The sequence below is a fragment of the Dama dama genome, chromosome 24 (assembly GCF_033118175.1).
Source record: "Dama dama isolate Ldn47 chromosome 24, ASM3311817v1, whole genome shotgun sequence".
NCBI classification, from domain to species: Eukaryota; Metazoa; Chordata; class Mammalia; order Artiodactyla; family Cervidae; genus Dama; species Dama dama.
Window position 1 is genome coordinate 17,794,081 of NC_083704.1, and position 13,221 is coordinate 17,807,301.

A 13,221-nucleotide genomic window follows, 5' to 3' on the forward strand; every position below is an offset into this window, starting at 1 on the left:
AACCCCATGGACGGTACCTGCCAGGCTCCTCTGTCCATGGGATTTTCCAGGCAAGAATACTAGAGTGAATTGCCGTTTCCTCCTCCAGCGAATCTTCCTGACTCGGGTCTCTTGTGTCTCCTGCAGTAGCAGGCAGATTCTTTACTACTGTGCCACCTGGGAAACCCTGTCCAACAGAGAAAGAGGAGTTATTTTACACAGGAAAGCAGGGTGGCTGGATTTAGGATGGTCACCAAGGATGCCATGAAAGGACAGATTTAGGGAGGAGAAGATGAGCAGTGGGGAGGACAACGAGGTGGCTGCAGAAATCCTGGTGAGATCACAGAGGCTGGTGACTAATCTCTCAGTGTCAGGGACCTCCTGCCCCACTGGGGTGGCCACGGGCATCAGTTCTATACCTTGATGTGGAGACGGCAGGAACCTGAAGCCTGCAGATCTGGCTGTCAGCTGACAGATGCCTTGCCCACATCCTGCCACAGGTCAGGAAGACTCTCGGGGAGGGAGGTCAGCCTGCAGAGGAGAGCGCCTGGGTCAGCACCTGTGAGGGAACGGGCGGTGGCAGGAGTGGGCAGGAGCAGAGGTCAGCTGTGACTGACCCATGGGCAGCTCAGGAGTTCAGATGCTCATTGGAGTCATCCTGCGTGGGGCACAGGGCTGGGCCTTTATACCCCCGCTTCAGTGGGTTGCTGGAGGTGGGTCATCCTCAGAACGCAGGACCTGGAAGTAGCTGCCTGCTGCTAAGACTGTCCCAAGAGCTGGCAGCTGCATCCGCCTCCAGGGCTGCTGGAGCTGGGCAGTGAGTTCTCACTGAAGGGGATTTGTGCCCGCTTCAGACTTCATCCACATTCATGGCTTCTCCCTGGGTAGCTCTCCCAGCTGGAAAATGGATAGGCCTGGACTAGGAGGTCTAGAAAGTCCTCTCGTTCTTGGTACCTCCCAAGTCAGGGAGATGTTAATAACAGTAAAAAATAACCATCATTATTGAGTGCCGATAGCACTAGTGCAGACCCCAGGCCTTCACACTCTACTTACATCATCTCATTTCATCCTGTGAGACAGGCAAACCTATTGTCCCATTCTGAAGAGGAAGTTACAGGGGTCAGAGAAGTAACTGACCAGGTCTCCAGCCCCTAAGTGGCAGAGTCTGGCCCTTGCGCAGTGTCTCACCTCCAGGAGGAATGCCCTCCTTTCTCACAGCAGCTCCCACAGCTGCATGTGAAGATTAGAGGAGGAGGATGTGACCATCATACAAGTGCATGCCAGTCTGCAAGTTGCTACCTGCCAGGAGCTCCAGGTGGCAGGGTGAGGCTTAAAGCACCGCTTCCTCACCCACCTACTGCCAACTCAAGCATTCATAGCAAGGGCCTGGGACAGTGACAGAAAGGATACCTCCCTTGTTGAGAAATGCACTCATTGGGTGTATAAGTAGAGATCTATTCAGTCAGATTTGGGGAGGAGTCGGGAGCCAAGTACGAAGAACCTGAGATGTAATTCACTTGGTAATCTTCCTCCAGTGCCTGCATTCCTTTCTCTTCCCTTGTAAGCACTGTCCATGAGGTAAACTCTGTTCCTCCCTCTCCACCTCCCGACAACTGATTCCTTAGCAAGATGGCCCCATTCACTGAGCAGCCAAGACAGGCCAGGCTTATGCCCCGACATCATCTCACTTTCACAACAGCCTTGGGAGATGGAGGCTGTCTTCCCCACTTCACAGAGGGGTAAATCGAGCCCCACATGCATTTAGTCACTCGCCTGAGTCACACAGTCATGGTGAGACAGGACTTGAATCTAACCAATCTGTCCGCTCACTCATGGTATTGAGGGGACTGAGAGTGGGTTCAGGTAAAGGGGCCTTCTCTAATGAGAAGGTTATAGTCTTGTGGGCCACAGTAGAAAGGAGAGGAAAGTCACGCAGAGCCACTGGGATGTTGGAACTGGTTGTTTCAGAAACCACAGCAAGGGGAGCTTCAGAAGCAGGATCTTGAGAGGGGGATTTGGAGGAGTGGGCAAAGGGCCATCTAGACGAGCTGGCCATCTAAGACCCCCCATACAGAGGGTCTTAGAGCAAATTTAGAAGGCGGTGCTGAATGACACCCCACTGGGGACTCAAGGAACCTGGTCTCCTGTGGCTGAATCTCATTTGGTATAAAATGGCCAAGGAGGTGGTTGTAGGGGAAAAATGAGATGAGATGGTCTAGAACATGGTTCTCAAACTTCAGTGTGCATTAGAATCACCTGGAGAGCATGTTCCACTCGATTCCTGGGCTCCGCCCGAGAGGTTCTGACTCTGGAGGTGAGATCGGGGGCGGGTCATAATCTCCATTTCTAATAATCACAGGAGATGCTGATGCTGCAGATCCCAATCCTACCGTGAGGAGCACTGGTTTGCCTTTCTGAGACTCTGAGATCCTTTTCCCCAGCAGGGCCCCCTCCCTGGGGCTGGCCTCTGCTGACTCAGGCAGGGGAGAAATGACCCCCTTGCTCCAGGAGCCATGACTGGGAGTGGCTGCCATTTTCAATATGCTTTTTGCACCAACTTTAATATAGAGAATAAGCTTGGATATCAGAGACATGGTCCTAGAGTTTACACAGCTAATAAGGGTTAGAGCTCAGATGAAATCCTGGAGCTTAACTGAGATCCAAGAGGAGAAGGCAAAGGCACTAAGGAGGCCCTTCAGGACCTGGAATGCCCACTGCTCTGTGGGAAGGTATAACAGGATATTTGTTTGGGAGGTCTGGAGCTCTGCAGTCCTGAGATTCATTCAATCACTTCCCAATCAAATTCCTGAGACAGGAAGGTCAATGGGATGAAAGAAGGACACTTTGCCTAGGGTCTAGGAGTTGTCTGGGGAGAAATGGATTGATACCAAGACTTTCCCCCTGGGGTTCCAAGGTGATTGGATGGACTAGGTACAGTGAACCCACCATTGAGATTCTTGAACTCTGCATGAGCCAGTGGCACTAGAGAAGAAAGACACCCTTCCGGGGAACAGAACGGAGCTTGGAGTTATATGAATTTGAATACTAAAGGAGGTGTGATTTTATTTTGTACCCAAGTTCCTCGCTACAATAGGATTGGATGGGGGCGGTGCTGGCAGGAGAGGTATGCTCTTGCTCACATTATCTCTGAAATAGAGACACATTCATTAAAATGACAATTGTCTTAGAGTCATAATTGATACCTGCTTTCATAATTTCAAAGTAAGAGAAAAAAAAAAATAGGTAGAAGAAAAGATGCCTAGAACAGCGAGGGCAGTGAAATCAGAAGGCACCAGCCTGAGACAATAGCATTTCACTTCATGAAACACTGTTCAGAGGAAAATGCATCACCTGATGTGGATTCAGTAGAGGTTGGCCAGAGAAATTCGTGTAAGAAGAGAAAACATTTCGGATCTCGAACCTCTTAGCCCTGGGCTAGAGGGAAGACTGAGAGCTGGGTTGGAAGAAGCAGGGTGTGCTCTAAGAGCTATGCCATGCCCTGGAGAATTGGGAGCTCGGAACACGACTTAATCTAAATGGACAAAGGAAATACAGAATGGATGTTAATGGATATTTCAATCCAAGATGAAATATGACTCCAAGGAGCATTTCAATATAATATATATTTAATTGAAATGAACTACAAATCTTAAATCAAAAATGATGTTAGTGATTCCATGCAGAATGAGAATTGCTCTGCGACCTTCGTTTTCTCCCTCTTCAATGCTTATTTGGGGAGAGAACTGCTGGCTCAAGTATTTGCTGAATGAATGAGTGAATGAATGAAGTTACACTGGCAGAAGTGTGAGTCACTCAGTCGTGTCTGACTCTTTGTGACCCCATGGACTGTAGCTCACCAGGCTCATCTGTCCATGGCATTCTCCAGGCAAGAATACTGGAGTGGGTTGCCATTTCCTTCTCCAGGGGATCTTCCCGACCCAGGGATTGAACCTAACTCTCTGGCACTGCAGGCAACTCTTTACCAACTGAGCCAGGGAAGAATTGGCAGAGGAGGTTTCTGAAACTATACTTTTAATAATGCAGTTAATTTCCTGTGCTTTCCAGGTTTTCTACAGTGAAAAGAAATCACTTCGATAGAATAAGATTGGAATTGACTTGGGGACTGGTTAGGAATCCGTCCTCTTGGGGGAAAACTTCCTGAGGGGCCAGTGAGATACTCACTCTCCTAGGTCAGAGATGGTGCCCTTCTGACCTTTGACCCAACCACGGGGAAAAGATGAAGACAGATGCTGGTCAGCAAGGCTGGAGTGGTGAACCATCTGGGACTGAGTTTCTCTGTGTCAGGGGTTGTGTGTGGAGCTGGTGTTCCAGGGGAGGCACTCAGATGGCCTCTCCCTGAACACACTCACAGTTTTGACTGTGAAGGTTCATGCACTTGTCACATGTAATTCTAGAACAATCTGTCTGGATCTGTGGCCAATAAAACAGCAGAGCTGCAGCTAAGCTGAAGAAAATAGCTGGCAGATGGGTGGGAACTATGTTGAAAAACAGCTGTTAGTGCAAAGGAGAAGGGTGCGTCCTGGCAAAGGAGAAGGGTGCGTCCTGGCCCACAACCACTCTCACTGGTTAGAAATGACTGGAACGTGACAAACCAACTCAAATCTCCCTAGGGTAAGTCCCTCAGATCTTCCTGGAACTCATAGCAGAAAATTCATTGAAGGACTTCACTGGAGTGGAGGTCACAGCAGGCTGGAGCTTTCCTGGAAGGGGCAGGGCTATATCTGAGGGTCCTCTGGATGGGGAGGGTGGAGAGCAGGGATGGATGGAGACCCAGCAATGGACCACCGGAGTGGCCGCCAAATGTCATTGGCAGGAGTATCCCGTCCCACAGCCCCGGAGTGATCCTAAAATGCATATCCCAGAGCCCTATTCCTAGAGATTTCTTCTTCTCCTTTTGTAGATTTGGAGTTGATTTCAAGAATCTGCATTTTTCACAAGTACTCTGGATGATTCCGGTGCAGCATGTCAAACATTAGACTTTGGCTACTATATTAGTGTGGGCTGTCATGACAACATACCACAAGCTGGGTGGCTTAAACAACAGCAGTTTACTTTCTCACAGTTCTGAAGGCTGGGAAGTTTCAGACGGAACCTAGCAGCACTGAGTGTCTGGTGAGAGCTCTCCTCCCGGCTGTCGACGGCCACCTTCCTGCAGTCTTCTCACCCGGACTTTCTTCTGTGCACTTGTGATCTCTGGTGTCTCTTCTTCTAAGAAGCCCAGTCCTATCAGGTTAGGGCCTCATTCTCTGGCCTCATGTAACTTTGGTCATCTTCTTAATTATCTTCCATCTCCGAATTTAGTCACATTGAGAGTTTCAAACCATGAATTTGCATGTGTGCATGCTCAGTAGCCGTCATGTCTGGCTCTTTGCAGTCCCTGCCAGCCCACCAGATTCCTCTGTCCATGGGATTTTCCAGGCAAAAATACTGAAGTAGGTTAGCCATTTCTTCCTCCGAGGGATCTTCCCAACCCAGGGATTGAACCTGCATCTCCTACATTGGCAGGCAGATTCTTTGCCACTGAGCCACCTGGAAAGCCCTAATTATGAATTTCAGGGGACACAAACCAGTCCTTAGAGGGTACCTACTCCTATGGAAGAAGAGTGGGGCCTGGTTACCTGGTTGAGGATGGTGGAGGATGTTCAGTGAGATGGGCCAAGATTCTGGCAAAGGATCCTTTGCAGGGAGGTGACTGATGTCAGATCTGTCTCCTCTTTCAGACCATTTGATGATCAGCACGTAGCAAGCAGGGGTTTTACTACACTATGACACAAGTGATGTTATATGACTTTATTTTTCTAATATTAAATGACATATGTCTCTGAGACTCCAGCCCTGCAGGAATAAGAACTTTCAGTCATCCCTGGGGTGAGTAATCTCTCTAGGCTTCCTTACAAGGTCTGGAGCACCTGGAGAAAGTGCCCTGGCCTCGCACCATACCAGTCACCATGGCTGTGCTCACTGTTTAAACCTGTATGGTCTCTTGAAGGTGGCAAGTGACTCCTTGGTGTCTTGCTTCGTAAGACATCTTTTGCCAGGGCTGGGACACCCAGGACCTGGAATGCAACTTCCCTTTAACATGACAAGGTGATTTTCCTCTGATTCCGCTCTGACCCCTGAACAGCCTCATTACTCCTCTAGCTCAAAATTTCTCCCCAGCCAAACTGAAGAGCGTGCACAAAGCACTGAGGTCTCTAGCGCTTAAAATCCCCTTCCTGGTTCCAGGGAACGTCCACTGCATCCTTAGACCTAGGTCATTGATCCTACACCACTCCATGCCTTCTGCTCTGGGAGACAAGAACTTCCATGATCTGTGCCCAGTAGATCTGTGATGGAACAATGCTGTCCCTCGTTCTTGGTTGGGGCTTGGGAGGAACAGGTGAAAGCTGGTGATCTGGTGGAAGCTGAGAGCTTGCCTTGCAGGGTGTAATGGCCTATCCCTATCAGCTCCCTTGGAGTATTCAGGTCTCCGGAACATGATGCATAATATGCAGGCTCACCCAACCTTGGAAAGCAGTAAAGGGCCAGAGGGTGTATTTCTTGTCTGAAAAGCAATGGGGTCAAAAGACATGGACAGCGTGTCCATCAGAATGAGAGGATTCTAGAAAGTCAATGCCAAAGAGAACTGAGAGCTCATCGAATCAGTTTCCTTCTTCCACAGATGAGGAAACAGAGTCCAGAGAGGGGAAGGAACTTGCCCAAGGTCTCACAGCAGGTTGGTTCCAGGACAGGAATAAGATCCCCCAGATCCATGAGTCCCACATTGGCTCTGCTCTTCTCATTCTCAATGGATGTAGGCCTGGTTCCTCTGCTCCACCCGTATCTTATTATTTACCTGATTCTACTAACCATACAATTACTACGTACTTCATCAGAAAATGTGCAATAGATCCTAAAGCCCTAGGGAAACTACATACATCCATATACACACACATATGTGCACATACTTCCAAACTCTAAGGTAACCCCTGTCAGCACTGGGAAACCTATTCTCCCAGGACAGGGGGGAAAATTCCCAGTTCAGAGGCCTGGTGCCCAGCCAGTGGAAGCAGCTTCATACTTCATCTCCCCTAATGACAAGTATGAACCACAGTAGCCAGTCCTCACCATCAAGCTCAGAATGGGAATGGGTGGCCACCAGAACACAGTGGAGAAGATCCATAGAGCCCTCCCTTAGCAGTGTTAAACCCACAGGGCTTAGCTGAGACCTCATCTGTGAGCCATTAGGAAAGTGGGGAGCATATTTGTGCATTTCTTTGAGACCCAGAAGCCATGTGTCCTGCCCTTGGCATGAACACAGTCAGCACTGACCTCTGCAGTGAGCTGTTCAGACCCAGCAAGGAAGGCTGAGGCCACGACGGTCAGTGAGAACAGAGAGAACAGCACCAGCATTAATAGCGGTACCAGCCAACACTGCTTATTATGTGCCAAGAGCCCTACATGGTTATCTCACTTAATTCCCAGAATGAACTGAGGACAAAGGTGGTGGAGCTGCAGGTAAGAAGGGGGCTGCGAGAGACATAGCTGGTGGGAGTGGGGCTGCGAGGGCCAGCAGGAGCATGAGCGGCCCCCGTGTTCCTCTGATGAAATGTTCTAAGCAAGTTCTGGGTCTTCCCCTGAACTCACCCCCGAAACCCTTCAGCCATCAGCTGTGAGCCTCTACTGGTTGGGAAAGCAAGTGTGTGTATGTGTCCTTCTGGCCACAGCTCTATAACCAGGGTGGAGAGAGAGCAAGGGAAGGAGGCTGATTCTGGCCCCCAAATCATGCTCTCCTCTCCTTCCCATACCTGGGGGCTCTTCCTGGCCTGGCTGGTGCCAGGTCACAACAAGGCCTCCCTTACATGCCTTTCTAGGTGGCACAGTGCTAAGACTCTGCCTGCTAATGCAGGGGGCGTGGGAGACCCAGGTTTGATCCCTGGGTTGGGAAGATGCCTTGGAGAAGGAAACGGCAACACACTCCAGTGTTCTTGTTTGGAAAACCCCATGGACGGAGGAGACTGGCGGGATACAGTTCCTGGGGTTGCAAAGAAGGGGACATGACCTAGTGACTGAACAGCAACAACAAAGCTTCCCTTGTGCAGGTGTCTCTGTGGGAAGAAGCGCTGAGGCGCTGCCTTCACTGCCTTGTTGGGGAGTGACTCATTTACTTGGGCATCAGTTTGCCATAATTATTCATGTGACCCTCCTTCTTCCTGTTCCTCTAGGCCCGGCACTGGGCGGGGGGGGGTACTGAATTTCTGCATGACCAACCTTCTGAGCAGCAGCAAGGGGCCAGGTAGGTGGACTCCCAGCCAGAGAAGAGGGGCCACGTGGCAGCGGGACCCACAAGCAGACTCACCAAAAGTAGGACGGACACTGGCTGTCCCCGAATGATGGGCAGCACACTCAACCTCTCACCTACAAAGCTCTGGAAGCTGTTGCAGCAGGCCTGAGACACTAGTGGTTTTATCGTTCTCATTCGAACACCAAGCAAACTGACTTAGGGACAAAATTTTCTAAGTCAAAATGGAAAGACCAGGTGAAACACTGAGGTGACCAGTTCCTTAAAGACCTCTGCATCGTTCAGGACACTAGAGATACCCATTCAGAACTCACCTTGGAGAGTCCCCAGGGACCCTGGGAAATGGACTCCTAGGAGAATGTCCATCCAGAGGCTTGGGGGGCTGAGTCCCAGGATACAGGCCCGCACATAGAGTTGTTTCTTTGGCAGCATCCAAATGATTTCCTAATAATGAAAGGCAAGCAACAAGAGTCAAAGAATGAAGAGTAAAGGAATAAGATTGGGGTTCCTTGAGGGAACAGGACTACTCTTTTGTCATCTTTGTACCCCTATTCTGACCCTTCAAAATCTAATAATACACATTCAATAAATACTTAATACATAGTAATGTCAATACTATTTGAACTATATCTCACTTAAGTTTCATAATTGCCTCATGAAATAGGCATGGTCATTACTGTCCTCATTTTCAAAATGATTAAAGCTCAGAGAGACTGAGGGCTGGATCCAAGGTCACCCCACTGCTATTGGGTAACATGGATTTGAGATCCACGCAGCTGCCGTTGTGTGACATGTTTTTGGCCCAGAGAGAGCAATAGCCGGAGAAGGCAATGGCAACCCACTCAAGTAATCTTGTCTGGAAAATCCCATGGACGGAGGAGCCTGGTAGGCTGCAGTCCATGGGGTTGCTAAGAGTCAGACACGACTGAGCGACTTCACTTTCACTTTTCACTTTCATGCATTGGAGAAGGAAATGGCAACGCACTCCAGTGTTCTTGCCTGGAGAATCCCAGGGGCGGGGGAGCCTGGTGGGCTGCCATCTCTGGGGTCGCACAAAGTCGGGCACGACTGAGGCGACTTAGCAGCAGCAGCAACAGCGAACAACAGAGTCCTTGCAATGAGGATGTACAGAGTTGGGAGCAGATTGTAATCACAGAACCAGTGGCACCCTCTCTGGCTCATCCTGCTCAAATTTATCTATTTCTGGTCACTTTAAATCCAATTTGAATTCCATTATTTCATTCTGGGAATGGAATACATAGGAAGTGTTGTGTCACCCTTCAAGGTTGTTGACAGAACCATTGCATCAGTTAGAAATTCCCCACAATTGCTTGAAACAGAGGCTTAAAGATTGGCTTAAAGAATCTGCATCTCTCTTTCTCTAATGTAATTCGAAATGTAGCAGTGGGTGGTTCAGAGCTAGTGCAGCACAGCCATGATCCTGTCAGGTCTCACACTCTTATCTTTCTCCTCTGCCATCCTGAGAATGTAGCTTCTATTCTTTAGTGTGCCTCGTGGTCACAATATGGCTATTAAAGCCCCACCATCACATCTGTATTCCAGGCAGGAAGGAAGAGGAGGTGGTAAAGGAAAAAAAGGGCATATACCAACTGATTTAGCCCCCTCTTTTAAGGAGTTTGTCTAGAAGCCTCTTTCAGCAATGTCCACTATAACTTATTGGCCAGAACTTACAGCAAGTCTATTCCTAGCTTCAAGGGAGAATTAAAACTGTATATTTTTAAGGTGAGCACTTTGACATTTCCAATATAATCAGATTTCTTTTACTAACAAAAGAGGAGAGTGGATTGTGGGTGAGCCCCTCACCAACTCTGCTACAACTTTGCCTTAATTACTTTGGTCTCAGTAGTTAAGGACAGCCTCAGGGCTGTAGTTAAGGACACACCTTCATAGCGACTAAGCTGTAAGTGACTTGACCACGAGAAACCTGAGGTGCACCTGGCCCTGCTCTAAACTCTTCCCAGCAGCAGCCTCAGTAGCGCAGGCTGTCTCTGGACTGGCCTCAGGTAGGAAAGCACCTGTGTTGGGAGGAGAATAAATACCTTTGGCTTGACTATGTCCTGTGGCTGCTGTGAGCTCAGGGGAGCCGATAAATGTAATAGTACCTCAGAGACTATGATGGCCAAGATCTCACCACTAAGAACCAGCAGCACTGGCATCATCTGAGAGCTTGCTAGAAATGAAAATTCCCAGTCCCCACCACAGCCCTACTGCATCTGTATTTTCATCAGGCTGCAGGTGATTCAGGTACATTAAAGTTTCAGAAGCATTTCCCTCTAGCAGCTGTCCCCAACCTTTTGGGCACCACAGACCGGTTTCGTGGAAGACAATTTTACCTTTGTTTCAGGATGATTCAAGCACATTATATTTATTGTGCATTTTATTTCTATTTTTATTACATCAGCTCCACCTCAGATCATCAGGCAATAGATCCTGGAGGTTGGGGACCCCTGCTCTAAAGCAGTAGACCTGAATCATAAGGGAGTCAAGGAGACAGGTGAGCTCACCTAAGCCACTTCCTCCAGCATGATGAAGTATCTTGGGAAAGTCACTCTCCCTCTCTGAACTCAGTCTTCCCATCTGTTAGAGAAGGGGTTTGCACCACACCCTTGCTCCACAAAGTGTAGTCTTGGATCAACTGCATCAGCATCGCCCTGGTAGACATGCAGAAATTCAGCCCAAGCCAGAGTGACGACAGAAGAGTCTGCATTTTGACAGCCTCCCCAGCTGAGGCATCTGTACATTACAGTTGGAGAAACCCTGCCCTAGATGCCCTCTGTGCTCTAAAAATGAGAATTCAAAGTCATTTTAGGCAACTGGTCCCAGGGTCCCAGCCTATAATGTGAATGATGGAGACCACTGATTCCTGGAGCTTCTTGGGTTGGGCTAAGTGGAGACAAACTCCCTTTGAAAGTACAGTGGCTGGCAGAGAACAGGGTGGCAAGCCATGCTGCTGGTACTGAGGGTGCCTGGGCTAGGTCTAGAGCTGGGATCAGGCTGGGGCTTCCTCATCAGGGATTTCTCCTCTGGAGATGGATGGGTACCTGGATCCAGAGGTGCAGCTGCAGGGAGTGCTCTGGGGATGGCTCTGGACCACACATCCTCCCTATCCTTCTCCCTCTCCCGGGCAGAGGTGGGCACACCTGAGGTACACAGGTGAGCAGAGAGTGTACCGTGAGTCTGCTGCCAGCTTTCAGCAAGAGGAGGAGGCGGGGCCTGCCTCACCAGTCTTCTTGCCCCTGGGCGCTGCGTTTTTAAAAAGAATCCTTTAAAACTGCTTGATGTTTTGGACTAAATAAAGCTGTGCTCCTACTTGGATTGAGCTTATAATGGAGTCTAATTTTATAAAGAAACCAATTAATGGTTTTGTAAATACAAAAGAAAGGATCCCTGCTTTTTTTCTTGACCAAAAGGCCCCAGAAGTTAGTCCTGTAAAAATGTCAAATCTTGCTTTAAAGAATGGCAGGACTTCTCCGAGGAGAATAACAGGAAATGACTCACAGAGGGTGCCCCGAGGCCACTAGGCTGTACAAAGGGGCCCCCTGCGCAGTAATGCGAGGCTGCTGACCAACCGACTGCCGGGAGGAGAGTGCCCCGCCCACGGAAGAGGTCGGGGGTTGCTGTCTTCTTTAGGCTGGGGCTCTCTGAAGGGCCCAGGGATGCTGGAGTGCTGGAGGTGAGGCTGAGAGTCTTCTATAAGATTCGGCACCTTGAGGAAAACTCACCGAGAAATAATGCTAAATTAACCACACAAAACTGCCAGTCCAGGGGCTCTTACCTTTGCTGGACTCACTCTGGCTCTCATCTTGATCTCATTTGATGAGCTGGTGGAAACCCAAAAGACGTCTTCCTGGTTTCTTGTGGATTGACTCAGGCCTTAATCTTCCGTTCTGTCATCTAACTCCCTATCTTGTTTCTTTTTCACTTCCTTTCTCCTCCTTCCCCTTCTCCCCTGTTCCCTGGGCCCTATTCCCTTCTCAATCCAGAGGCTTGCCTTGTCCAAGGCCCTTACTAAGGACAGCTGCTCTGCTCCAGAGGCCCAGCTCTTCCAGTGATGCACGAATCAGAAGATATTCAGATGGAACACATCAGTACAGCCACAGCAACCGGGGCCTGGAGCAAATAGAAGGCCTGTGTTATTTTTTTTTGTTCTTGAAAAAAAGAAGCCATCAGTTTTGAATATTTTCTATGCCAGTTGATGACTGGCTGCTGCTTTGAGCCCCTGTACCAGTCAGAAAGCAGAATCTACCTCAGATGGTTCAGGAAACATGAATGAAGGACTGTCTATAGAGGTGTGGATGCAATTGCTTTACTTATCCATTGCTGTGTCACAAATTGTTGTTGTTGTTTAGTCGCTGAACCATACCTGGCTCTTTGCAACCCCCATTGACTGTAGCTGCCAGGCTCCTCGTCCATGGGATTTCCCAGGCAAGACTACTGGAGTGGATTGCCATTTCCTTCTCCAGGGGATCTTCCTGACCCAGGGACTGAACCCACAACTCCTGCATTGGCAGGCAGATTCTTTACCACTAAAATTACCCTAACGTTTTACATAAACCAATGTACATTTGTGTTTTCATGTAGTTTTTCAGGGATGAAAATCTGCAAGCTCCTTAAATGGGTGCTTCTCACTAATTCTGACTCTGATGAGCCACCCAACTGTTCATAGGGGCCACAGTCATCTCAAGACTTGGCTAGGGCTGCACAGTCCATTTCAGAGCCCATTCAGGGGATTTGGGGCATTTTGCAGACCTCCTGCAGACCATCTATAGACCTCCAATCTTGAATGTGTCTCCCTCACCCAGAGATGAGGGGCTGCGAGACTAAACACAATGAACATACATCTCAGAGCATCCAAGACAGCGCTTCCTTTCTGTTAGTGTCAAAGTTAGGCTCATAGAGGGCATGGGTGTTGCTCAAGT

The 13,221-nt window shown here is 49.1% G+C and overlaps 1 long non-coding RNA gene across 1 annotated transcript; it reads right to left on the reverse strand.

Annotated features, from left to right (window-relative positions):
• Positions 1-463: 463 nt before the first annotated feature.
• Positions 464-12,186, reverse strand: LOC133046296 (uncharacterized). Its single transcript, XR_009690443.1, has 3 exons — positions 12,078-12,186; positions 8,596-8,725; positions 464-510 (listed from the first exon to the last, which is right to left on the reverse strand). It is a non-coding gene; the product is annotated as an uncharacterized LOC133046296 (long non-coding RNA).
• Positions 12,187-13,221: the final 1,035 nt, after the last annotated feature.